At 51.0% G+C, this 25,847-nt stretch overlaps 1 long non-coding RNA gene across 2 annotated transcripts; it reads left to right on the top strand.

Moving 5' to 3' along the window:
* Positions 1–8,177: 8,177 nt before the first annotated feature.
* LOC111090988 lies at positions 8,178–22,215 on the top strand. 2 transcript variants are annotated; one of them, XR_005373569.1, is made up of 5 exons: positions 8,178–8,223; positions 11,932–12,371; positions 13,700–13,778; positions 15,261–16,826; positions 17,943–22,215. It is a non-coding gene; the product is annotated as an uncharacterized LOC111090988 (long non-coding RNA). The 2 variants fall into 2 exon arrangements; XR_005373568.1 differs by lacking the exon at positions 8,178–8,223 and having other exon boundaries at positions 10,538–12,371.
* The last annotated feature ends 3,632 nt before the right edge of the window (positions 22,216–25,847 follow it).

Raw genomic sequence — 25,847 nt, 5'->3', positions numbered from 1 at the left:
TCAACCAGTAGAATCATTTTATTTTTTTTTATTTTTATTTTTTTAAAATTTTATGATAGGCACACAGTGAGAGAGAGAGAGGCAGAGACACAGGCAGAGGGAGAAGCAGGCTCCATGCACCGGGGAGCCTGACGTGGGATTTGATCCTGGGTCTCCAGGATCACACCCTGGGCCAAAGGCAGGCGCTAAACTGCTGCGCCACCCAGGGATCCCTTTTTTTTTTTTTTTTTAATTTTATGATAGGCACACAGTGAGAGAGAGAGATAGAATCATTTTATAATCACAATGTACAGTCATGAATGTTATCGTTTAATGGCAAAAGTAGGATATAAAACTATATATTCAGTCTCTCCAACTTTCTCAAAACACACATATGGAAGAGGCTAGAGGCCGAATTGTAAACGTCTCTGGCCTTTGGAGTTTGGGGTGATTCTCACTGTCTTGTTTGTACTTCTTTGCTTCCTTAAAGTTTTTGCCAATGGTGAGTACTGGTTTTGTCATCGGAACAGAATGACTCCTGTTGGCTGGTTTTGCGGCCAGTCAGTGGAACGTGTCACAAGCAAGGGCGGGCGTGATTCCCACTGGGTCTGGGGTCCTCACGTGACCACCTTCTCCATCTGGGGCCGAGTGTGGCCCGGCCACTGTGGCTCTGGGTCTCACACGGGTGGGAGGAGGTGAAGGCGGGTGGTGGGCAGGAGGAGACAGGCCCCAATTGTGTTGTATCAGATCGCTCTGGGAAGGCCATGGGGAGCAGGTGCTACAGGTTTGGGGGTGGGTGCCAGAGGTAGGTGGGAATCGCATAGGAAGGCCTGCGGGAGGGCAGCAAGAGTCTGCAGAGTCGCCCAGCTGGGCGGCAGGGCCGACTACAGAATATTCACGGGTTCAGTCATCAGAACTTGCTGGCTGACCCCCCAGGGGTGTGAAGGAGAGGGAGAGAACTTCACGTTTCAGGCCCAGGCGATGGGCCAGTGGCCTAGGAAGGGGACCCCCCTCAGTGTTCTTAATGATAATGTATTTTACTTTACTTTTTTTAAAAAATATTTTATGTATTTATTCGTGAGAGGCACAGAGAGAGAGGCAGAGACACAGGCAGAGGGAGAAGCAGGCTCCCTGTGGGGAGCCCAGTGCGGGACTCGATCCTAGGACCCTGGGATCATGACCTGAGCCCAATGCAGATGCTCAACCACTGAGCACCCAGGTGCCCTTTTCTTTCACTTTTAATTCACACATGCTGCCCGAAGTTCTGCACACCCAGGAACGTGTGCATCTGAGGAATTCTGGATTTTCCAGTCATGTCGGCCGATTCCACCTGCCATCAGTATGTTCCACTAGAACTCTCTGGGCCTCGCCGTGAACAGCACAGGGCTGGGGACAGAGGCAGAGAAGGCTGCAACCCCCAGGTGGGAGTGGAGCTTCTTGAGAGCTCTTTGTCCTCTTTTGGGAGGAGTGGAAGCTGCCCTGGGTCCAGCCCTCCCCAAACCAGCTGGACGGCACCCAGCTCTTCCTCCTGCCCACCCAGGGTCTGCTCATGGTGGGTGTCGGGGCGGGTTTATTGGATGGAAGAATCGATGTCTGTGTTTGTGTGAGGTGCTGGTTATGACAGCTCACCCTGTTCTTGACAGCTCTGTGCAGCTGCCTTCCCTTCCCCGGGCCAGCTCCCAGTCACTGCTCTTGCTAGAGGTAAAATTCACGTAACAGAAAACTCACCGTTGTAAGGAGAGCACTTTAGTGTCCTTCATAATGTTGTAGAACTGTTTTCTCTAGTTCCAGGACATTCTCACCACGCTACAAGGAAGCCCCGTATCCATTCATAGTCACGCCTCTCCCCACCCTCTCTGACCTTACGGATCCGCTCTCTGTATGGATTTGCCTGTTCTGGACCTTCTATGTATATAGACTCATTCACTCTGGCCTTTTGGGTCTGGCTGCTGTCATTTAGCAGAATGTTTCCAAGGTTCCAACCCTCGTGTTTGGATTTCATTCCTCTTTGTGGCTGAATACTGTTCCGTTGTAGGGATAGACCACATTTTATTTATCCATTCATAATTATCCATTCATTTGGTAGACTTTGGATTTTTTCCACATTTTGGCCATTGTGAGTAGTGCTGCCCTGGATGTCTGTGTACAAGATTTTATGTGGACATGTTTTCACTTCTCTTGGGTCTCTACCTAGGAGTGGAAGTGCTGGGTCACATGGTCTGTCTGTGTCCTCCAGACTTCTCTTTTTTTTTTTTTTTTTTTTAATATTGATTGATTGATTTTAGAGAGGAGGGAGGGGCAGAGGGAGAGGGAGTCAGAGTCTTAAGCAGACACTGCACTGAGCACAGAGCTGCCTAGGGGCTCGAACTCACGGCCCTGAGATCAGGACTTGACCCGACACCAAAAGTCAGATGCCTAACCAATTGTGCCACCCAGATCCTCCTCCTCTGGACTTCTTGAAAAGCACACAAGACTTCCCACCTGCCCTGTCAGCCAGGCTCTTTGTTTTAGTATTTTTTTAAAAAAGATTTATTTATTTATTTATTTATTTATTTATTTATTTATTTATTTATTTATTTATTTATTTATTTATGATAGACACAGAGAGAGAGAGAGAGAGAGAGGCAGAGACACAGGAGGAGGGAGAAGCAGGCTCCATGCCGGGAGCCCAACGTGGGACTTGATCCCGGGACTCCAGGATCACTCCCGGGGAGCCCAGGGATCCCCTGTTTTAGTATATTTTTAAAAGATTTTATTTATTGGGCAGCCCGGTTGGCTCAGCGGTTTAGCGCAGCCTTCAGCCCGGGTGTGATCCTGGAGACCCAAGATCAAGTCCCATGTCAGGCTCCCTGTGTGGTGCCTGCTTCTCCCTCTGCCTGTGTCTCTGCCTCTCTCTCTCTCTCTCTCTCTCTCTCTCTCTCTCTCTCTCTTTCTGTGTCTCTCATGAATAAGTAAATAAAATCTTTAAAAAAGATTTATTTATTCATGAGAGATACACACATAGAGGCAGAGACACAGGCAGAGGGACAAGCAGGCTCCCGTGGAGGAGCCTGATGTGGGACTCCATCCCAGGGCCTCGGGATCACAACCTGAGCCAAAGGCAGACACTCTACCACTGAGCCACCTGGGTGCCCCAGCCAGGCTCTTTATAACTCTCATGTCCTTTGTCCGTTACTCTCTGTGAGGGAGGTGTGCCTGTTGGTCTCATTTTTCAGGCAAGGAAACAGAGACACAGGGCAGTGAGAAGACTTGCTGACCTCTACTGGCTGGTCTGGCCTCTCCACCTCTGCCCTGTGGCTCTAAGGCTGCCTCCCTGTGAGCAAGGAGCTTGGCTAGTGCCCGTGGGCCTGGCTTGCTGGGAGGCTGAGGAGGTGCTTATGGAACACTTGCCAACCACTAAGACACCGGAAACAGTCATGGGGGAACGGGGCGCCCATGAGGAACCGTGACTGAGGAGGATGCCACAGGCTCCAATTAAGGCACAGAGGAGGGCTCCCCATGGGGGAGGCCTCTCTGTATGGGCAATACCAGTAGTGCCAACACGATGGGAACCTACCAGATGCTGGGTGCATGTGCCCACGTCCTGCTCAAGGCAAGTTCAGAACAGGCAGCTGAAGCTTAGCCAAGTCAAGGCCCCAGGATGTACAAGTACAAGAGCTGGGTTCAAATCCGTTTATAGCCAAAAGTTAGGATTTTGATCACTGCTTATGCTGCTTCCCCCAGCTTCTAAAATTTCATTTTGTGGCAGAAGCCAAGATTTATTATATTGGTTCTTCTTGAAAAAAATGTGAAGAAATAATGATAAAAACTCCTCATGGTATGCTAACTCAGCACAGCTATTTTAATATTTTACAGATTACCCTCCATATGCTTGCATAATTTTGCATACTTGCATCAAACTGTTCAGACCCTTGTGTGTTCTGCTATTTCTCACGGAATGAGTCACAAACATTTCCCATATTTTTTGTATTTGTCACAACTGTCATTTTATTTTATTTTATTTTTTTTTAATTTTTATTTATTTATGATAGTTACAGAGAGAGAGAGAGAGAGGCAGAGACACAGGCAGAGGGAGAAGCAGGCTCCATGCACCGGGAGCCCGATGTGGGATTCGATCCCGGGTCTCCAGGATCACGCCCTGGGCCAAAGGCAGGCGCCAAACCGCTGCGCCACCAGGGATCCCCACAACTGTCATTTTAAATAGCCTCACAGTGTTGCATCGTGGGGCTCTCCATAATTGAGTAAACCATTGCCCTAATGTTTGTTATTTAGACCAGAAATCGGCTAATAGAACCTGCAGGCCAAATCTGGCCCACCACGTTTTTTGTAAGGTGTACAAGCTCAGAATGGACTTTACTTTTTACTTTTTATTTATTTATTTATTATTTATTTATTATTTATTTATTATTATTTATTTATTTATTATTTATTTATTATTTATTTATTATTTATTTATTTATTTATTTTAAAGATTTTATTTATTTATTCATGAGACAGAGAGAGAGAGAGAGAGAGAGAGGCAGAAACACAGGCAGAGGAGAAGCAGGCTCCCTGCGGGGAGCCCGATGTGGGACTCTATCCCTGGATCTCCAGGATCATGTCCTGGGCTGAAGGCGGCGCTAAACTGCTGAGCCACGTGGGCTGCCCTGGACTTTACTTTTTTAAATGGTTGGGAAAAAAAAAATCAAAAGAAGATAGACGATAATGGTATAAAATGCAAATTTCAGAGTCAGTGAAGTTTGATTGCAACACAACCACGTCCATTTGTTTACTGTTATCTGGCTGCTTTTGGCTGAAACAGCAGTCAAGTAGCTGTGTGGACACAGTGTTGTCCTCAAAGGCTAAAATGTTTTTTGTCACTCCTTGACAGAATGAAGTTTGTTTGCTCCTTCCTGATTAAGATTATTTACTATTTTTTTCGTTCTTTATTTCTTCAAAAGATTTTGTTACACAGCAGGTGCATGACAAACTCTAACTCTGGGGTACATTGGGGCATAGAGTGAACAAAGCATGTAGGGTTCCTGAGCTCGTGGTTACTGATATGTTCTGGAAATGATGTTGGATGGGGTGGGGACAGGGACAGTGAAATCTGATCGTCTCAGAGAGCGGCCAGGGGAAGGTCACAGGGTCTAAGAAGGCCTCTCCAAGGAGGTGACACCCAGGAGGTGACATTAGAACCAAGATCTGAATGATAAGAAGGGGCGCCCATGCAAAGACTATGGAGAAGGAGGTTCTGGGTCAGAAGAGTGCAAGGTTAGCTGACCCGATTGGGGAAATCATTCCATGATATGTGTAAATCAAACCATCATGCTGTATGCCTTCAGCTTATGTAGTGATGTATGTCAATTATTTCTCAGTCAAACAGTGGGGAAAAAAGAAGAGGTGCCAACCAATGCTCTGAGACAGGAACAAGACGGATACTTGAGAAGTGGGTAAGAGGTTGCTATGAGTGGGCCAGAGAATGATTGGAGGGTCTAAGTGGGGTGGGATCTCAGGAACCATGGGAGGGAGCATAGATTTTACTTAGAGCCACCCTGTATGAGGGTTCTTGGCAGGCCCCCCAGGCTTGTAGAAAACAGACTGCAGGGGTGGAGAGAGCTCAGGCTTGATGGAGAGAATTGGGTGGATGCATGATATTTTGGGGGCTGGAACTTAACTGGATTGCTGAAAGTATGTGGGAGATGAAGGGGTGAAGAGAGAGTTAAGATACCTCCTTGATTTTTGGCTTGGGCAGCTGGAGGGATGGGGTTATAATTCCTGAGATAGAGAAGATTGGGAGAGGAATGGAGTTTTGAAATGAGCCAGGATCTGCACAGGACTGCCAGGACCTGCTGATGATGTGCTAAGTTTGTGGAGCTTATTAGACACCCAAGGAGAGATTTTTAAGAAACCAGGTTGAAAAAAAAAAAAAGAAACCAGGTTGATATGAAGGTCTGAAGCTCAGTAGGGAAGTGTGTGGGATACAAGGTGGGGGGGCATGTCACTGGCTCTATCATGCATTTAAGGCCATGGGACTGGATGGACTCATGCAGGAGGACAAATCAGGATAGGGAAATAAATATGATAAATTGATTACATTTCCTTTCTCAGACAACTCTTTGTTTTTACTAGTTATTAATTGCCCTGTTTTTCTCATTTGCTTAATTTTCTATGTACTTTCATGAATTCATCCTCAAACTCTCTCACAAAACTAAAAACCCCTCTTTCTTGGTTATTGATATTAGTGGCTTTCTGAGAAAGAGCGAAGGGAAGGTAGTTTTTAAATTTTTTGTTTGAGAACTTTATTTAGTCTCAGACTGCTATGGATGGTGTGGATCCTAGGTTGAAGATTGTTTTCACCCTGATGTTGGAAGGCACTATCTTCTGCTGCTTTGGTTCTTCCTTCAGCACCCTGCATGGTTTGTTTCCTCTGAGTTCCTTTCTCCATTTTGCTTTAGCACCTTGTCTTTCACGTTTAAACTTTCCCTGGAGGTCTTTGACTCTATTTTTATTTAAGAGTGCAGTACTAACTGCTGATGGAAAACTCTGTGGGTGGTGGGTAGGGTGAGTTGATTACTGGTTTCACTATCAGTTTATAGAGAAGGGACCATTGGTTTCTCTGGGAAAACCCTATACACTATCTGTAGATCCTATCTCTTGGGCAGGCCATTTTCCATGGTATGGTAGATAAAATAATGGTACCCCAAAGATGTTTGTGTCCCCATCTCCAAGGCCCGTGTATATGTGACCTCAATGGTGAAAGGGACTTTGAAGATATAATTAAGTTAAGGATCTTGAGATTATTCTGGATTGTCTGGGTGGGCTTAATAAATCCTTAAAAGGGATTGCAAGAGAGAGAGAGGGTGATGTGATGGAGCAGCGAGAGTGATTTGAAGGTAGTAGCTGGCTGTCTTTGAAGATGGAGGAGGAGCCACAGCCAGGATGTGCAGATGGCCTCTGGAGCCTGAAAAAGGCAAGGAAACAGATTCTGTTCTACAGCTCCCAGAAAGAACTCAGCCCTGCTGATCCATTTTAGACTTCAGACCTCCCAAACTGTAAGAGAATGAATTTGAGTTGTTTGAAGCCACTAAGTTTGCAGTCATTTGTTATTGCAGCCACAGGAATCCAACCCACTCAGTAAAGAACCTTCCTACCTTCTGCCCAGGGAGCTGGGGGGTCTCTCTGCTCTGACCAGTGTATGCTTTCACTTTTTCTCCTTTTCCAAATGGCACCTCATTCCTTAACCCAAGGTTGGTTTGTTTTACGTTGGGGAATACTAAGCATTTGTCATTTGTCTGGTGTTTACCAGTGTGGTGAATTTGTGCTGGGCTCTGAGTTTGCTAAGGAGTGTGAAATATGGAGGCTCACTTTTCCACTTTGGTGCCCACCCTCTAGAGGCGGAATAGGATTTGGTTTGAGCTCAGAGACTCTGGAGCCGAATACTTGGGTTCAAAGTCCTCTTTTGTTGCCTCTGGGTTTTGTGACAAGCCAGTCAGTCCTTTCCCACCTCAGTTGCCTCAGCTGTAAGAGGAGGGAGATGATTGAAACACCCCAACACCTGGCCCCTAGTGAGGGCGGCCTGCCTATAAGTCTTGACTGGTTTTTAATCACATTATTATGATCACATATTACATATTATCACATGTTGTTATACGCCTGGCATTATGCTGTCTTTCACCGGCTTTATCTCATTTAATCTTCGTGGTAACTCTATTGGTTGATTTAGTGAATTCTTTCCCTAGGAGGAGTTCTCTGGAATGGGAAGTCCTAGGTTAGTGTTGTAGCTGGGAAGGGGGAGGGGGTGGTTGTGCTCTTAATGCAGGGTTGTGGGGGCCTTTAATTAGCACACAGGTCAGATAAGGGCAGGCTGGTCTCAGATCACCCGGGATCCAAGGCCCAAGGGCCAGGGATTCCAGGGTGGGGATGTGACTACTGGAGACAGTTTGCATGAGCAGGGCTTAACAGAAGGCTTTTGAGCGAGCTTCAAGGGGCCCCTGCTACTTTCCCTTTCTACTCCATGCAGGCCTGTTCTTCTTCACCCAGACAAGATGCTCCAGCCCTTGCTGGTGGAATCCTTTTTAGGAGGTGGATGATGGGGCGGGGCACAGCTGAAGCTTGGGTGGGGCATTCTTGGGGAGTTACTTGGGAAGCTTGCTTGGCAAAAGCTGGGCTGGGAGGGGGCCCAGAGTAGGCGGGGCTGGAGCTTGTATGTTAGTGGGGGCAGATGGAGCCTGGGGCATGGCTGAAATGGAGGGGCCTGCTGAGGTGGGTGCTGGGTTTGGGGCGGGGCTTGGGGGGGTGGGTCAGGGCTGTGCCCTACTGACAGGGTCAGGCTTGCTCAGAGTCCTGATTTGTGTTTCTCTCCCAGTGACCAAGTTTTGTTTGTGCTGGACAAACAGCCTGGAGGAGAGGCAGCCTTGAGTCACTCAGAGAACTGAACACTCTGCAGGGTGGTCACTGTGCCAGGACACTCTGTGTGCCTCTTCCGTGGGATCAGAGATGCTTATCCATACCCACTGCAGGGTCTTGGGGCTCTTGTAAGAGGCCCTTTCTTTCCTTCTTCCCACTCCTTCATCACTTGCTTGAGAAGGGAGAGGAGTTTGAGGTGGGAAGAAGGCTTGATGAGATGACAGGCCATTTCTCTTTTTCTCTCTGTGTTTCTGTCTTCCTCATGCTCCTGGCTCTGCCCCAGTCACACTGTAGTGAGCCAGGTCTGGAAAAGGCAAATGTTCCCTTTGGCACAAAAGAGGTGAGAGGAACCTCTGCGGGGAGGGGACCTTGGCAGCAGAGCGGCCTAGAGGGGAGGTTGTGTGCTATCATCATAGTTGTTCCTGTCATCTTGGCCTCCACTGGTTGTATTGACCTTTCCTGGTCATCCTGGTGCCCCTGGCCATCCTGACTGCTCCCTATTTACTCTCCCTGAGTGAGAAGGGCCTGGGCTCTCCAAGTTTGAAGCGGAATTCCTCAGTGAAAGATGGAGTACAGCCCTGACACAGAAAATGAAACATAGGTGATGCAAGAGCCAAATAAGTCATGGCCTTGTTTGAGAGAAGAGCTCAGCCTCTGGGAGCCTGCAAGTCGCTCTGGGCTGACATCTTTTAACTAACCATAGGTGGCTGTGGGACCGGAGGGAGAGGGACTGGGATAGCTTGCTTAGACAGGGCTGGGCTGTATGTTTAACCCACCATGGGCCTCTTGCTGGAAGGACTCAGGTTTCCACCTTTGGGATAGCGCTTCTCAGTGCCTGGTGATGACGGATGGATGCAGAACCTGTGTGTCCTTTCCACATAGAAGACTGGTAGAGGAGGGAGGTGATTGTCCCCCTTATACAGATAAGAAGACAGCTCAGAGAGGGTGCAAGATGGGCCCAATAGCACCCAGGACAGTGGTAATGGAGCCAGGGTTGAAGCCAGAGCCAGTCCCTTCCCTCCATCACTGTAACAACTTAGTGAGGGCTGAGCCTTCCCACCTGCCCACCTGTACAACTCTTTAGGACTGACTCCTGAGTGGGATGGGGGATTCAGGACACAGGCCTACTCACTGTAGTGGTGGGTTTCATTTTCAAAGGTGCAACTCAACCCAATTCTCAATTGTTTACAAGTGATAGATCCAACAGATAAGAATACTGAAATATCATCCAGCTCCTCAGGATGATATAACACTCCTAAATTTGTATGCTCCTAATAACATAGTCTCAAAATAGATAAAGCAAAGTAGCAGCTCATGCATGGACTTATTTTTTTTATTCTGGAAGTCAAAACAAAATGTTTTTTTTTTCCGATGCAAACACACGAGGGTTTATTTACAAGTTCGAGCTTGGGTCCAAGTATACCCGACACAGTGGAGCAGGGACTTGGACCCAAAATGTTTTTTTAAAGATTTTATTTATCCATTCATGGAGAAACACAGAGAGAGAGAGAGAGGCAGAAACACAGGCAGAAGGAGAAGCAGGCTCCTCCCAGGGAGCCCGGCATGGGACTCGATCCTGGATCTCAGGATCATGACCTGAGCTGAAGGCAGACACTCAACCGCTGAGCCACCCAGGTGCCCCATCATTCTGGAAGTCAAAACAAAATTTTTTGGACAGATTTTAGTCTTTGCCATCAGCCTTCAGTGAGGCTGAAAAGTGTCAGACCCTCCTCTTGGGGAGTTTGTCCTATAGAGGGAAGAAAAATATCACAGAGACATGAAATAGCTGGAGACTAGTGGCTGGTACCAGTTGTGCAGGGTGTGGGTTGTGTACTGAAGACATACTCACACTCACAGATGCACACAAACAGGTAGACACACTCATTACTCTCTCTTATTGACACAGTCACACGTGTGCCCACATGAACAATGCTCCCAGTCAGATGTGGGAGAGGACTCTTATGAGGTATTTCATTTGAGGGGGGCCCTCTTGGAGGTGACTGTGGACTTGAGCCACCTGGGTTACCACTCTGCCTCACTGCTGTGGCTCTCTCCCCTTCTCTTGTCTGGACCCCCAAGGAATGCCTGTGAGTGGGAATTCCACAAACATGTCCTGGGCCCCTCTCTGCCAGGCACCGTCCTAGGCCTGGAGCACAGCAGTAATCAAAATGGACATGGCCCCTGCCTTCTTGGTGAATGTGTGAACATGCAATCTATCAGTCAGGGGAACACACCAGGGAAATGAAGCAGGGCAGGAGGGTTGAGAGGTGTATGTGTGTGTGTATTGCATTGTTTTATGTCAGGTGATCAGGAGAGGCCTCTGTGAAGAGGTGATATTTGAACAGTGACCTGTGCAAAGTAAGGGAGAGAGCTCTGTGCACAGCTAGGGAAGGGCATTCCGGGCAGAGGGCACAGCAACTGCAAAGGCCCTGAGGTGGATACTCAGTGGCCTGGAGTAAGTGGGTGAAGGTGGGGCAGGGACACCCTGCAGACTTCTGGCATGACTGCCAGGAATCTGTGCAGAAGGAGGTGGGAAAGGGCCCTCAGGAGAGTGTGAAGGGAGTCAGGATGCATGTGCATCCTGCAAGCAGGCAGTGTTACTCTCACTGGGCAGGCACGTGTTATATGCCTGCTACATGTGTGGTCTGTGGAGGGTTGGATTGCATCTCCTGGGGGGGCACTGACCCAGCAGGGTGGCAGTCACTTGGGGGGCTATGCCCACTCCAGCTCCCTGGTCTGGTATGTGGGCCTCTGTGTGAACAGGGTTGGTGCAGAGACTCATGGTCCTGAGGTGTCATGTGGCCCTGAAAGCTCCCTCCCCGCCAGTACCCTGGAACCCTGGCCAGGTGTCCTAGAAATGCTGCTCTGATCAGGTCTGTCTCCCTGGCTGCCTTCTGCCACCTGCCCGCCCTGCACCACTTAGCTGGTGACTCTGCCCCCACCCCCTCTCTTGCCCGCTGCCCACAGCCCCACACAGGCCTCTGCCGGCACCGTCTGTGCTGTTCACATGGCTGGGCACAGGCTGCCCACTCCAGCTCATCACCATGCTGGCATTCAGCAGCTGCACGTGGGTAAGGCACCGAGTCCCTGAGTACTGAACATCTCCTTACCAGTTGATAACTTGCTCCCGCCTTGCCCCCACTAGTTCACCCCCCACCATTTCCCTGGTTGCTCGTCTTCTTGCCCAGGACCTGCAGGACCTGTCTTTCAATGATTCAGCATCTGAAGGGTTGGCACCTGACAGCCGAAGTTCCAACACCTGCCCAAGGCTGTAGAATGTCTGTCTAATGGCTGAACACCCACACCTGACTGGTGCCAAGAGTTTTTATATGACCGTGCCTGGGTAGCTTGTCCCCCCTCTTCTGCGTCCCGCCCTCACTCTCGGGACTTGGCTCACACTAGCTCTTTGCCAGTTAAGTGGCCACTGGATGCTCAGAGTCCGGAAAGGGCAGTAGCTGAGCAGGGAGCTGTGGGGAAGAGCTGGGAAGGGTTGGTGACAATGGGCGGCCCCGGGGCAGAGGCGTCAGGAGGCCCTGCTCTCAGACTCGGACCTGGTTCCCGCAGGTGGAGGATGTCTTCCTCCCCTCCAGCATAGGCTCCTCCCGCAGCACCTGGTGGAGCACAGCCCCCAGGGGCACATGCAGGCTTGGGCTGCCCTGACTGCCCATCATGAGGCAGATGATGGGCTTGGCACCGCTGCTCACAGCCAAGGAGAGGCACGCCAATTGGTGAACAGAGCCTTTGTCTCCCCGGGCTGATGGAGGAACCAGTAGATGCTGAGGGGCAGGGTGCAGACGAACACCAGGATGGCCAGGATGACCATGTATAGTTGCATGGGCTGCCACTGTCAGGAGCTTCTTTGAGGCTGGATGAAGAAGACCACCCAGGACAGGACCACGAAAGTCATGAAGCTGCCCAGTGTGAAGATGTGGAAGACGGTGTCCACCGTGGAGCCCTGCCACAGGTGGGGGCTTCTGAGCCAGCAGAAGTACAGGGCCAGCATGGTGAGTGGGGGGGGACTGCAGCCAGAGCCTGGCCCACATCGGGGCCAACAGGTGTGGGAACGGGTGCCCATGCTTGGTACCAGGTTGGGACAAGGACTGAGAGGCTGGGCTGATTGCGGATGGCCACCAGTAGGCTCAGGTTTGTGACACATGCTGGTATCTGACATGCTTCACTGCCAGGCAGCCCAGATGGTTCCGAGGGGGGTCCGAGGAACAAACGTGTGTGGGCTGGTTTACGACCTGCCAAAGCAGGGCATCCCTCCTGGGAGTTTGCACCTTCTCGCCTCAGGCAATGACAAACAGCATTCTGTGCTCTTAGCAGCTCCTACACTGAAGATCCTTCTGGAATGTTGCTGGATTTCTGACCACTGCCCTCCTGTCCTAGGCTGGGAGGTAGGGTGTCCTCCTTGTGAGGGAGCCCACACCCAAAAAGAAGCCCCCACTCAGTAACAGACTCCCCTCTGCCTTCTGTCTCGATGGAGCCCCATGCTCAGGACATGGGCGTGGAGTCATGCAGCCGGTGCAGCAGAGCTACCAGCTGCTCGGCCACTGAGTCAGGACGCCATCCATCGGCTGAGGCTCACTGATAAAGTCAGGCATCCAGGCAGTCATGTATCCATGCTCAGAGGCTGCTGGCATCTTGCAGTGAGGCATGGAGAATGGCCCTTGGGCAGCCAGGGTGGCGGGGAGCCTGGCCCTGCTGGCTATCCCCCAGGCGGTGGGAGCAGGCCGGGGAGCAGGGTGCTGGGTGCTTAGAGGGAATGAGTGTTCATTCTGTTGGGTTGGGGGGATGATGGGGTAGTGCCTACAAAAAGAAGTCTTCAAATTAGGAGTGAAATGATCCTGGGATTTGCTTTAGAACATTCTAGAAGAAAGGAAAAGGAGCATGTGGGAGAGATGAGATGAGAACAGCAGAGTGGTGACAGCTGTGGCACCAGACAGGATAAGAAGGCTCGGCACACTCCTCTCTCTGCTAGTGTGTGTGGTTTTTAACGTCTGTCATAAAAATGTGACAGAGAGAGGGACAGAGCGGTGGAGTTCCAGAGGGCGGCCGGGGTGGGCAAGGTGTCCCCATCGCCTTGTGGGTCTGTGCAGGGAAGCCGGTAGAAATGCCTGTTCTCTCCTTTCAGTTTTCAGGGGGATCGGTGGGGGACCCCGTGGTCGGGCTTTCATCTCGGATTTACAAATTTCCCCGGCTCATGTGTTTCATTTGGCACTTGAATTGGTCAATGGGACCCCCTCAGACATTCCTGTCGCTCTCATGTGTGGCATAAACTTTATGTGCTGAATTAAGGGAACTTTTTTTTTTATATATATATACAAAATAGCCCCATCCTGCGAATCAAAAGCCTTGGTCTTTAAAAAATCACCTTTGCTGGAGAGCCGACTTCAAAACTCATCGAAGAAGTGAGTGCTGTTTTTGTGTTTTGGGCCCCTCCCTCAGGGACAGGGCTCCAAGCCAGGGTGCCCAGGGGAGCTCAGGGGGACATTTCCGGCCATCAGCTGGCACGGTGGCCTGACTGTCATCTTCCTGGGCCTGGGGGTGCCCTGTGACAGTGACAAGCCCTTGGAGGGCCCTGGCCCTGGTGGTCACAGATGAGAATGGGCCCTGCAGAGCCCCAGAATGACAGGCCCCGTGGGCCAGTGAACCTGGAAGGCCGGTGAGCACAATGAGGGTGGGCTTCCTGGTGCCCTCACGAACCACTGTGTCACCTGGCACTAAACATCGTTGCTTCCAGAGGGTGGGAGCGCAGGGTGGTGGGGACAAAGGCACCACAGGGCCAGGCCTCCTGGGTTTGCACCCTGGCCCTGCTCCTTAACCTCGTGTCCCTGCAGGAAGTCATACAACCCCTCCCACCTCAGTTCCCTCATCTGTGACTCAGGGCAGTAAGAGTCCCGAATTGGGGGCTGACAGAAGGATTGGGCTTGTTGGCCAGGCTCGAGTGTGGTGCTCGGCACACGGTATCAGGTGTTACTGTCACTGGATCTGTGGGGCAGACTACGTAAAGAGGATTACGTGGAGAACAGAGCCAAAGGCCCCGTGGCAGGTGGTGGGAGGGCAGGGGGAGACAGGACCCCTGGAGCTGCCGCCCCGAGTCCCCGGCGCCTGTCATGCTGTCCAATTGGACTTCACTTACAAACACAAATTCAGAGACGATATTGTTTCAAGAAGGCAGCTGCAGGCATGAGACCCCATGCCCAGGCCTGGCTGAGCGCAGGCCCGGATCCACCAGCCTGGTCGCATGCCTGTGATCCCCTCCCCCAGCCGGCGTCCAGGGCCCTGGGGGGCCCCCCTGCATCTCGGCTGCTGCTGCGATGTCACTGAGTTTCAGGCTGCGGCCCCTCAAGGCTCCATGCCCTCTGATCCTCAGGGAGATGAGTCACTAGGGGATGGGGGAGGACTGGGGGAGGAAGTTAGGGAAGGAATTTCCTTGGAAGAAGTGGCTCCTGCTGGTGCATTCCTGCCCCTTTGGGGCCAATGGGGGTGGGCAGGGAGGGGCAGGCTTTAGTGCTAAGCTGGTGAGGGGCTGGGGAGAACCATTGGAAGAGCTTTGGAATGTGATCCCAGAGGAGGCCTTAGTGTGACTCAAGCCAGGGGACCCATAGGGTGAGGAAAAGGCGGCCTGAGGCTTTGGCAGTGAGCCAGGGGTGGCATGTGTCTCCGTGGCCCAGATGTAGACCTCTGGGGGGCATCCCTTTCTCCTCTTCCCATTTCTGGGGGCTCCAGGCGTGCCTTGGTTTGTGGCCGCATCTCGGCAGCCTCTGCCCCTCCTCCCTGCGTCTCTCTCCTTATGTCTCTCATAAGGACACCTGTCTGGACTCAGGACAGTCTCATCTGAGATCCTTCACTTGACTCCATTGGCAAAGATCCTTGTTCTGTGTTCGCAGGGACCAGGGCTTAGGACTTGGACAGGCCTTTTGGGGGCACCATCCGATCCAGGTATCCCACCGCACTGAGCATCACCCCTGATAAAGGAGGGGCTGCTTTACCCTCTGATCCGTGAGATGCGCCAGTGAGCTACACTGAGGCCGGATCCCGCTGCCCTAGCCGACGGAGTCACAGTCCAGGCCTGGACCAGCCGGGCCAGGAGCACAGCCCTCACCCTGCACTTGTCACAGGGATGGTCCCGTATTTAAGCGGGAAATGCCTCATGTGGCAGCCGTGGCCCCCCGAGAGCACCGTCAGTGGTGCAGAGCCTCACACACGGGCTCACGGAGGGGGTTCAGTGGCGGAGTTAAGAGGGACACAGATTGTAGGTCACCTGCTGGGAGACCCCCCCCCTCCTGGCCCTGAGGCTGGCTGTGAAGGAATGTTCTGGGCCTCCCATCCATGCTGGGCCGGGAAGCTGGCTTCACGCCTCCCCACCCGCTTTCCAATGTAAACAGCCGCCTTGGGAGAGCCTGTGGGCTGGAAGGAGCTTGATCTCCTTGTCTGTTGTTTGCACTAGTGAAGCAGCAGAGGCGACAAGAACAAAAATGGCCTGAAATCAGCTTTTTTTTTTTCATTAATCAGTTTTTCCCACCTACTTTTTTTTCCCACTGAAGTAGATGAAGAAAAAGATTCACTCTCCATTTGCCTTCTTCCTTTGAACAAAGAGAAGCTTATCTCAAGCTGTGTCCTTGAGATAGAAATATTAGCCTGAGGACGGGCCACGCATGACAGTGGTCCACAATCTGCTTGGGTCCCTCCTGCATGCAGGCGGTGTAGGCTGGTGGGTCCACAGGGGTGCTGTGAGTGTTGTCCCCGTGGGCAGAAGGGAAGGGGACACTAGGGAGGGGCACCCGGGGATGAGCGAGTGGCTGAGTGCTGAGTTGAAGCTAGGCCTGCGGTGTGTTCTGAACCCTCGTGTGCCCCTGCCTCCTGCTCCGTGTCCTCTCCCTGTGCTGGCCGCAGTGTCCTGCCCTGGGGCGACAGTGCCCAGCCGCCCACGACCTGGAAGCTGGGGCCTCAGCTGCTGCCCATTGCTGCTCCCTGTGCAGGGCTGGCCTGGGGAGTGGTCTCCTGATGCTCCTGGAAGTCCTCTCCCTGGGATCAGGGTCCTTGTCCTCCCAGAAGCAGGAATTGGGGTGCAAGGTACAAATGTGCGTGTAGTTGGGAGGCCCAGGGAGGCGGGTCTGCCCCGAGCAGCAGCCCCATCAGCTCCGGTCAGTGGACAGTCCTTGGGGTGGGGTGGCGTAGGCACGATCATGGCCCCCAACAATGTCCAGGCCTGTTAGGGGCTGAATCCTGTCCCCCACAAAGAATATATGATGGAGTCCTAATGCTCAGAACCTCCGAATGTGACCCTATTTGGAAATAAAGTCTTTGCAGATGTGACCAAGTGAAGATGAGATCATGACGGGGGTCCCTGATAAGTGTGGCCGGTGTCCTTATACAAACGAGAGATTTGGACTCACACTCGCAGCAAAGGAAGACGACGGGCTGCGTCTACAAGCCGAGGAACATGGGAGCTTGTACGCAGACCCTGGAAGCTGGGGGGGAGGGGGGGGGGTCTGGGACGGCTCCCTTCTTGGTGCCGCGTGGGGAGCGTGGTCCTGCCGACACCCGCACTTCAGACTTCTGGCCTCCAGAACCGTGAGGCAGTACGTTTCAGCTTTTTAAGCCACAGTTTATTGTACTTTGTTATGCAGCCCTAGGAAGCTGACGTGGTGTCCTATGTCTCAGGACCCATGAACATCTTCCCTTACATGACAGAAGGGACTTTGCGGGGGTGAATAAATGAAGACCCATGGGAGGGGCGATGGTCCGGGTGGACCCTGACTGTAATCACAGGGATCCTTAGGAGAGGGAAGCAGGAGGGTCAGAGTCCGGGAGATGTGGGGACAGAGCAGAGGTTGGAGTGACGCAGGGCCACCAGCCAGGGAATGCAGGCACCTCTAGAAGCTGGAAAAGACAAGGCAGTGGATTCTCCTCTAGAGCCTCCCAAGGAACACAGCCTTTGGTGTCAGCCCTGAAGACCCATTTCTCACTTCTAAGAACCGTAAAATAATAGATTTGCATAGTTTTAAGCCACTGAATGTGTGGTCCTGTGTTACAGTAGCCACAGGAAACTAATAGTGTTCAAAATCCTGATATCACTGGCCCTGTCAATGATCGAGAACCTTGAAGGCTGTGGGTATGAATTCTCCTGATCTGGTCTGCAGCTGGAGAAGGGGCGGGAGCAGGGAGGGTGGGAAGCATGCCGACACCAGGAGGCGGTAAAGGCGGGGTGGCCAGCATCGAGGGGGACACAGTTGGAGAAGGAAGAGCTGGAACTTTAGGTAGTGCTCCAGGTAACCCCAGTCACTGTAGGGAAATCTGTTTCTTTTTCCTGCTCAGAACCAATTCCCTCTTCCTCTGAGAAGACCACCTGGCTTTCCCCTTATCTCTGTGTTTCAGGTGGGTTCGTGATTTCGCATTTGCCCCAGACAAGCCATAGTGTAGTCCACCTCCTAACCAAGTCACTGTTTCAGAAATGGGCATGTGGTGCAAATCAGTCCAGTCCAATCTTCCGTCTGGGGCACGGGGACAGGGTTTGGTTTTCTGCAGACTAGGAGGCTGGAGGTACTGGTGGCATTTTATCCTCGCAGGCATGAAGCCGGCCTGAAAAGGAGTTGACAAAGGAAGTCAAAGATGAGAGATGAGAACAGATTCCAGACCACCGCAAGATCCCGCTATGCCGGAAGTGAGACCTTGCCCTGCACGTCTTCATTGGGTGCTACTTAACCTCTGGAAAGCAGTGTGCCTCATCTCATGGACACGGTTTCTGTCACTTGCAAATGACAGAGTCCCAGCCACACCTGCCCCCTGAATATATGCGGTGGGTGCTACATGTGGCAAACCCAGCGTATGGGCTGAGCAGGCTCTGCGTCACCCCACTGCCCGGCCAGACATTGCAATCCTTGCTGCGAGGTGGCCTGTCATTGTGCAAACTCTGTTCTGTGTAAACTCTGAATATTATGCTCACATGATGTTTAACTGAGTTTGCTCAAGCCGCCATAACTAATGCTATAGGTGGGGCTCACATAACAGGACTCACGGTCCCCCCGTCCTGGAGGCTGGAAGCCTGAGGTCCAGGCGTGGGCAGGCAGGTCCTCCTGGGGCCTCTCTGCGTGTATGTGGACAGCCGTGCTCTCCCTAGGGCTTCACAGGGTCGTCCCTCTATGTGTGTCTGTGTTCTGATCCCCTCTCCTTACAAGGACCCCAGTCACATGGGATCAGGGCCTCCCTGGTGACCTCGTGTTATCTTGATCACCTCTTTGAAGGCCCTAGCTCAAAATACAGCCCCTTTACGAAGTACTGGGGTTAGGACTTCAACATAGGAATTTGGGGGACACAATGCAGCCCATATCAGAGCCTTGGAAAAATGGGTAGGAAAGGTCAGAATTTCAGAGGCTTCTGGGCATTCCCAGTAATGTCCTCTAAGACTCAAACCTGAATCCCAGAAGCTGAACTCTCTAAAAGTAGTAGGAATAATAAAGCCGTGTGGAGAGAGAGGTCCTTTTGCCTCTTTGGGGTCAGCAGTTCAAAGGGGCTGAGAGTCAGGTGACCTGAGCCTGCAGGGGGCAGTGAACCCCTGCTTCAAGTCCCCGCAGGGGCAGGGGTCCTACCATCCGATCCGATCTGGGGAGGCCCCCCAGTGCACAATTCCTGCCTGAGGAGCTGGACGTTATCTCAGCTGTAAGGGCCATGCGTGTCCTCAGCTGTGACCTGGGCTCCCCCCAACACTGCGCCCCAACCCAAAATAGCGAATGGGGAGCCTGATGCAGGCCGGGGAGCTGGGGAGCCGGGGAGGGGAGAGGAGGGGCTTCACTCTGCAGTGTCAGTCCCAGGGCCGAGACTTGGCTTTGCTTTGAATCCAAGGAGTTGATGGAATGTGCATCCTCCACGAGGCAACCCCACTTTTAAGGGAGTTGGCAGCACATCACATCCCAGGCCTGGGTGGCCAGGAGCGGCGTGCTGTCACCAAGACGAGAGCTGCAGGTGTTTCTTAGTGGGGAATTCCATTCCGGCCGCGCAGCTGGTGTAGCTCTCTCCGGACTGAGACAGTCAGCATATCCCATCTCTTCGGCTACGGGATTGGTTTGGGAGGAGGCGCATGACTCTATTTCAGGAAGGCCAGAATCTAATTTATCCAATGAGAGGCAGCCCTGGTAGTTTGATGGAAACACTTTCCATTGGGGGGAGGGCCTCTCCTCCTGGTACGAAACAGGCAGAATGGAAGTCTGAGAAGTGAGACCTGTTAGGCCAGCAGCGGGGAGAGCGGGAGGAGAGTCAGGTTCACAGTCGCTGTCAAGGTCCCGAGGACACCTGGATCCACCCGTGCCTGAAGCCATGTTTTTTTTCAAGTTTTTCCAAAAGCCACTAAATTCCTTTTCCCTTTATCTAGTTCAGCTTCGGTTTTGTTCACGCAGCCTTAAGTATCTTTACTTACACAGTTTCTTGGAAGACAAGTGGAAGAGCCTGTTGAGGTTCTGGGGTTGAGATAGTTCTAATCAACCCCATCTGACTTATGGAGAAAGAAAGAAACAGAAAGACACTGTTTAAAAGCCTGTCAGGGAACCGCTGAGTTACTGGCGCCTGGAGAGCAGGCTGGGAGAGCAGATGGAGGGTGGGGCTCTAGATTCCTTTTTTATGGGGTCTTCTGGGCCCTTCCACCTACATCAAGCTGAGGGCCGTCTGTCATCTGGGCCCCTGGCCTGGGTGAGTGTCAGGGTGGTGTTAGGAGGCGCCCCAGCCTCAGGACCACAGGCAGCCTCGGGTGCAGATGTGGGGGGCGGGGGTGTCCACTTCCTATAGACACAGGCCTAGGGACACATTCCACTGGGTCTTAAGTAACTTTGCACCCTCCTTTGTTAAGCGCTCCCCAAAACCCATCCCCATACAAATCATCCCGATGTTGACAAATAGAACTGAATTCCTGCTTTTCTCTCCACCCACCCTGGCTCAGGTGGGGAGCTGATTGATCCCAGGCAGAGGTGACTGTGTAGGTGGAGCAGGGGGATTACAGTTTCCTGTAACAGAGCTTCCTCGGAGCAGGGGCAGCTCGCCACAGCGTTGGCAGGAGAAGCCCGTGGGCACTGGTTTCACAAAGTTTGGCTTTTCAGGGTCAGGACCAGCCCTTTGGCTTTTGGAACCCTCTTGATACCTCGTTTCCTACGGTCAAATGAGCAGCCTCTTGTGAGCAATGCGTGGCTCATAGTAAGCGCCTGTTGGTGCTTGTTGAACGAGCAACAGACCTGTGAAGTTGTGAATTCAACAGATGTTCAATTTCTTTTTAAGGATTTTATTTACTTATTTGGCAGAAAGAGAGAGACAGAGAGTGCGAGCGAGCCCTAGCAGGGGGAGCGGCAGGAAGAGGGAGAGGGAGAAGCAGGCTCCCCGCTCAGCAGGGAGCCCCACATGGGACTCAGTCCCAGCACCCTGAGATCATGACCTGAGCTGAAGGCAGATGCATAACCGACTGAGCCACCCAGGCACCCCTCAACAGATGTTCTAATTCAGCAAATTGCAGAATGTACTGTGAGGTTCTCCCCCACCCCGCCCCCTGAAATCACTCTCAGCCTCCAGGCTACCAAAAAAAAAAAAAAAAAAAAAAAGGTTTCTTCCCACACTGCCATAGAGTCCTTGAATTTCAGTCCTTATCTCAGGACAAGAGATTAGGGATTTGAATTGTCATTCTGTTCATGGGAGGTATCCTGGGCTGTCCACAGCAGCCCCCTGCCCTCTGGTCCTCGTGGATGTCTGTGGCAGTAGCTCTGTGGTCACTCACATGAGTCATGAGTCCTGCTGACCATCCTGGAGTTTGGAAATTCTTCTGTCTTCCATCCAAGGACAAATTCTGTGGAGACCAAAGCTTATTAACAAGAGGGGGATGGATGCTTCTTAAGAAAAAGAATACAAAATCATACAAAGTTAGATACCATGATGAATATTTATCTAGAACGGGACCAGAAATTGCAGCAAATTGTAGATTTTTTTTTTAAAGTGACAATGCAAGCAATGCAAAATACAGGAAAATACCTGCAATATTTTTCTTCCATTTTCTACCATTTTTGCTGCACACTCTTTGATAGCTTTTTCATATGTCAACAGTTTTGAATATTTTCCATAAAGAGAACCAAGAAATAATTCAATCTTTTTAAAAGCATGGTTGGTCAAAAATTGTCTTGTATTGTTAATAAAGATATTTCTTAGCTTCACAACACATTCTTGGTAACGTCCTAGACATTTTTAGGATGGTTATCAACTCTGGGAAGATCTTTATCCTGTTTTTCATGCCTGGATAGTAAGGTTTCAGGGCAGGTCCAGTTTTCTTGTATATCGATTTATCTGAAATAGTCTTCAAATGGATGACGTTCGTTAACGATTTTGTCACTGTCCTTGCTGCAGTGGTGACTTATGATCTAAGCTGCCTTCACTGATGTCAAATCAGCACAAGATGTAAATATTTCCCAGTGTTATGGGATGCATCCCTCATTAACTGGATTATCAGAAACCCACAGGCTCTTGGTTTCTTCTCTTCCACAAAGACCTCTTCCTCTTGATGAATTTCTATTCCACAATGATCTCTTCCTCTTTTTTTTTCTTAAAGATTTTATTTATTAGAGAGAGAGAGGGGGAGCACCAGAAGGGGGAAGGGCAGATGGAGAGGGAGAAGCGGGCTCCCCAGCTGAGCAGGGAGCCCAATGTGGCTCCATCCCAGGACCCCAGGATCCTGATCTGAGCTGAAGGCAGGTGCTTCACCGACTGAGCCACCCAGTCGTCCCCACAATGATCTCTTCTTCTTGAATTACTTTCGGTTAAATTCAGTTCTCATTTTCGAACCAATGGCTGTTGACTTCAATATTTATCTTTATCCCTTCTGTCTCATAGTCCACTGATTTCAATCTGAACTTTCTCTTACTTGTTCACAAATAAACAAAATTAAAGATAAGCAAACGAGATCCCCTTCATTTAAGTCAGAAGTTTATAATTTCTCACTATTTGGGAGGAAATCTTCCAAAATACGTCTCCAAATTTGAAAAACCTTTCCTTTTTCATTTGCAATCCATGTTTTTCTTCCAATTCCAAAATGTATTTTGGAGTATTGGGAATGTCACCACTCCCAAAGTGCAGGACTTGAAAGGCTTTGTGAGGACAGCCTGCTGCCTTCTGCTCAGCTCTTTATTTTTATTTTTTAAAGATTTTATTTATTTATGAGAGACTCACAGAAAGAGGCAGAGACATAGGCAGAGGGAGAAGCACGCTTCCTGCGAGGAGCCTGATGGGGGACTCGATCCCAGGATCCCAGGATCATGCCCTGAACCCAAAGCAGATGCTCAACCACTGAGCCACCCAAGTGCCCCCCTGCTCAGATCTTTAAAAGGAGAAGCCGAGCTGGTGTGTGCCTTAAAATATTCCACTTACAGGATAAGCTCAAAGAGGGAACCCATATCCACTGAGAACCTTGAAGTCACTGGCGACCTTGCAGGCAGCTTCTGCTCTGATGACATCTATCTAGTTGGTTGCTGCGTGTGCACACCCCTGAGAAGGAGTTCCTCCACTTAACAGTGAATCCGTATCTGTTTGGAAGGATCTCCCACAGACTGGCTTCTGGCCAGTACATTTCTCCTCCACACCCATCTCCTTCGTGTCCTGGGTGCCACGGGGGCACCATCCTAGCTCCAGACAACCACGTGAACACATTGGGAGACCTCCTTCCTTGAGGGACAAAGGAAGAGCTGGGCGGCAGGGAGTTTTGGGACTTAAGTTTTATGAGCCTCACACTCTCGGCTGAGTTTCTGTTCTCAGTCCCATGTGTTTACTAACCTGAGGCTCCGCCACCAGCAATGCTCCTTCTGAGGGTTTCTGTGTAAGGTAACATCCATGACTGCAGGCCTCGCTGTGGCCAAGCTAAGTGAAAACAGAGCAGTAGCTGGAAAGACAGTGGAGAGCCTCCACAATCAACACACTGATCGGGGAACCTGGCATCAAAACAGAACAGGCGTCAGAACAAGATCTCCAGGAAACGTCAGGTTGCCCCGGTGGGAATGGGTGGCTTCCAAATACTTCTCCAGTCTTGTTGCACTCCTCAAGATTCAGAGTCCTGGGACAGAGAGAACGCCTGGTCCGTTGGGTTCTGGGCCAGCCCCTCATATGTTCTGGGGTGGTGAGGACCTGGGAGAAAGACTCCGAGAACCCCTTTGGTCTCTGGAAGTGAGGACTCCTTGATTAACATTTTCCTGCATAATAAAAACAAAACAAAACAAAAAAACATTTTCCTGCAATGAGGAGCAGGCGGGCCTCCAAGAGCAAGTTTGTGGGCTCCCTGGAAAGGCGGTTGGAGGCCTCCCCAATCCTCCAAAAGGTCCATGCACAAACATCGTAACCACTACTGGGTCCTTGCTTGGGCCAGACAGAGCCAAATACAACACGATCATCTCCTTGACTCCTTGAGATGGGCATGAATATTGTCCCTTCCAAGGTGCAAAAATGAAGACTTAGAGAGATTTAGTGAATTGACCAGATGGTACAGCTAGCGTGCGATGGAGGCAAGATTCACCTCCCTTACCCCAGCCTGGGGCCTAGAGTTCTTGTTCTTGCACATTCTGTAATCTCTATAGAGAAAATAGATAACTTGGTCTTTCCTCACTGATCAGATTTATTTAAAAGCACCCATAGCCAGGATGCATGAAACATGCAACTTTGCACGTTGACATTTTTGTAGCTTATGCTGCAGCTCTGAGATCCCGTAATTTGAATTTTGCACATTACCCATCAAAAAGAAGGTGTGGCATGTTTTATGATTACACACGCTGCATGACTAAGCATATTCTTAAGGGGTGAGAACTATTCAGTTTTCTGCGTCTGATGATCGGAGGGCTTTCTTGCAAATGAGCTTCTGGTTCTGCACATTCCCAATCTTGTTTATTCTCTGCTAGCTGCTACCCGCAAATGGCTGGTGATGCTCGTACCTCCGCACATGCCTGGCCCTGCATTTTCCCCATTATGCCAGCTGGGTTGGCACAGCAGGCAGTGGGAATGCTCCTGGAAGCCATTCCTACACTGGGATAGATAATGATGGCCTAATGATGCACTACGAACCACATAAATGTGCCCCAAGAGACCTAAGCTGCAGGTGTCACTAACTCAACTTTTCCTTAGCTGGACCCCCCAATACCTGTGGCCTTACCAGTGTCGCCTGGCCTGAGGCAGAGGGATGGAGGAAAAGTTGGGGTAGAAGGTGAGAATGTGGCCCTCATGGATGTACAATATTAGCAGTTGTATCAAAACATGACTGTCTGAGCAATTTCTCAGGTTCTTTCCCCTGCCATGTGAGGGAGGGTCTTATGAGGGGCACTTACCCTGAGAGACGAGGTTACCCTCATCATCGACCATCTGCTTCACGCCAGCCACTCTGTCACTGCCCAGGGCAGAGAAGGGCCATGGAGCATGGGGTCCTGTGCTCTAGCTGTGTGACGCTGGGCAGAGCTTGGCTTCTCTGAGCTCCACTGCTGTAAAGCACTGTAAAGATGTTGGTTATTCCTTTTTTAAATTAAATTTTATTTATTTATTCAAGAGAGACACAAACACACACAGAAAGAGGGAGAGAGAGAGAGAGAGAGAGGCAGAGACATAGGCAGAGGGAGAAGCAGGCTCCATGCAGGGAGCCCAACGTGGGACTCGATCCGGGACTCCAGGACCACACCCTGGGCTGAGGCAGGTGCTAAGCCACTGAGCCACCCAGGGATCCCCAATGTTGGTTATTCTTATTAGCCAAATGAGCACTTACTGGTTTTTAAAGATTGTATGTATGTATGTATGTATTTATTTATTTATTTATTTATTTGACAGAGAGAGCAAGTACACAGGAGGAGCAGCAGACAGAGAGAGAGGGAGAAGCAGGCTCTCTGCTGAGCAGGGAGCCCAATGTGGAACCATGACCCTAGCTGAAGACACTTAGCTGACTGAGCCACCCAGGCACCCCCAAATGAGCACTTATTAAGTGCTTATGGCATGCAAGACCAGTGCAGGTAGTGGGTGCTCATTAGATGCCTGGAGTGACTGATGAAGGACCCCCACCCCACAGGCCTCCTTGGGGCACATCAATCTGGGGTGCTGGCTCTAGGTGGGAAGGCAGGTGACGCAGGAAACAAAGAGTGCTCCACGCTCACCTGCGTGAGCACCTGCTCCTTCTGTCTCGGGTCGGTGAATGCCAAGGGGGAGCCAGGCCAGAGGGTCCTAGGCCTAGACACACAAGTACCTCACTCCGGGGATTCTGTTGCCTCCCGCAGCACAGATGCAGGAGATTTGCTGCCACAGGATAACCACAGGGCTGGATACTGCACGGCAGGAAAAGGAAAAGAAGCGTCCACTCCTTGTTCTGGGCCCAGGAGACTGTGGCAAGAAAAGAGGTGCGGGGAGCAAGGTGTGCTGACAAGTGTCCCAAATCTTCCCTTGTAAAGCATTGGCCCTAGCGGGGAGAAGTGTTTCCACCAGGTCTAGGAAGACCT

Source organism: Canis lupus, chromosome 18 (genome assembly GCF_011100685.1).
Source record: "Canis lupus familiaris isolate Mischka breed German Shepherd chromosome 18, alternate assembly UU_Cfam_GSD_1.0, whole genome shotgun sequence".
Lineage (NCBI taxonomy): Eukaryota > Metazoa > Chordata > Mammalia > Carnivora > Canidae > Canis > Canis lupus.
The sequence above is the reverse complement of the archived record's forward strand: the minus strand, read 5'-3'. Positions and strand labels throughout refer to the sequence as shown.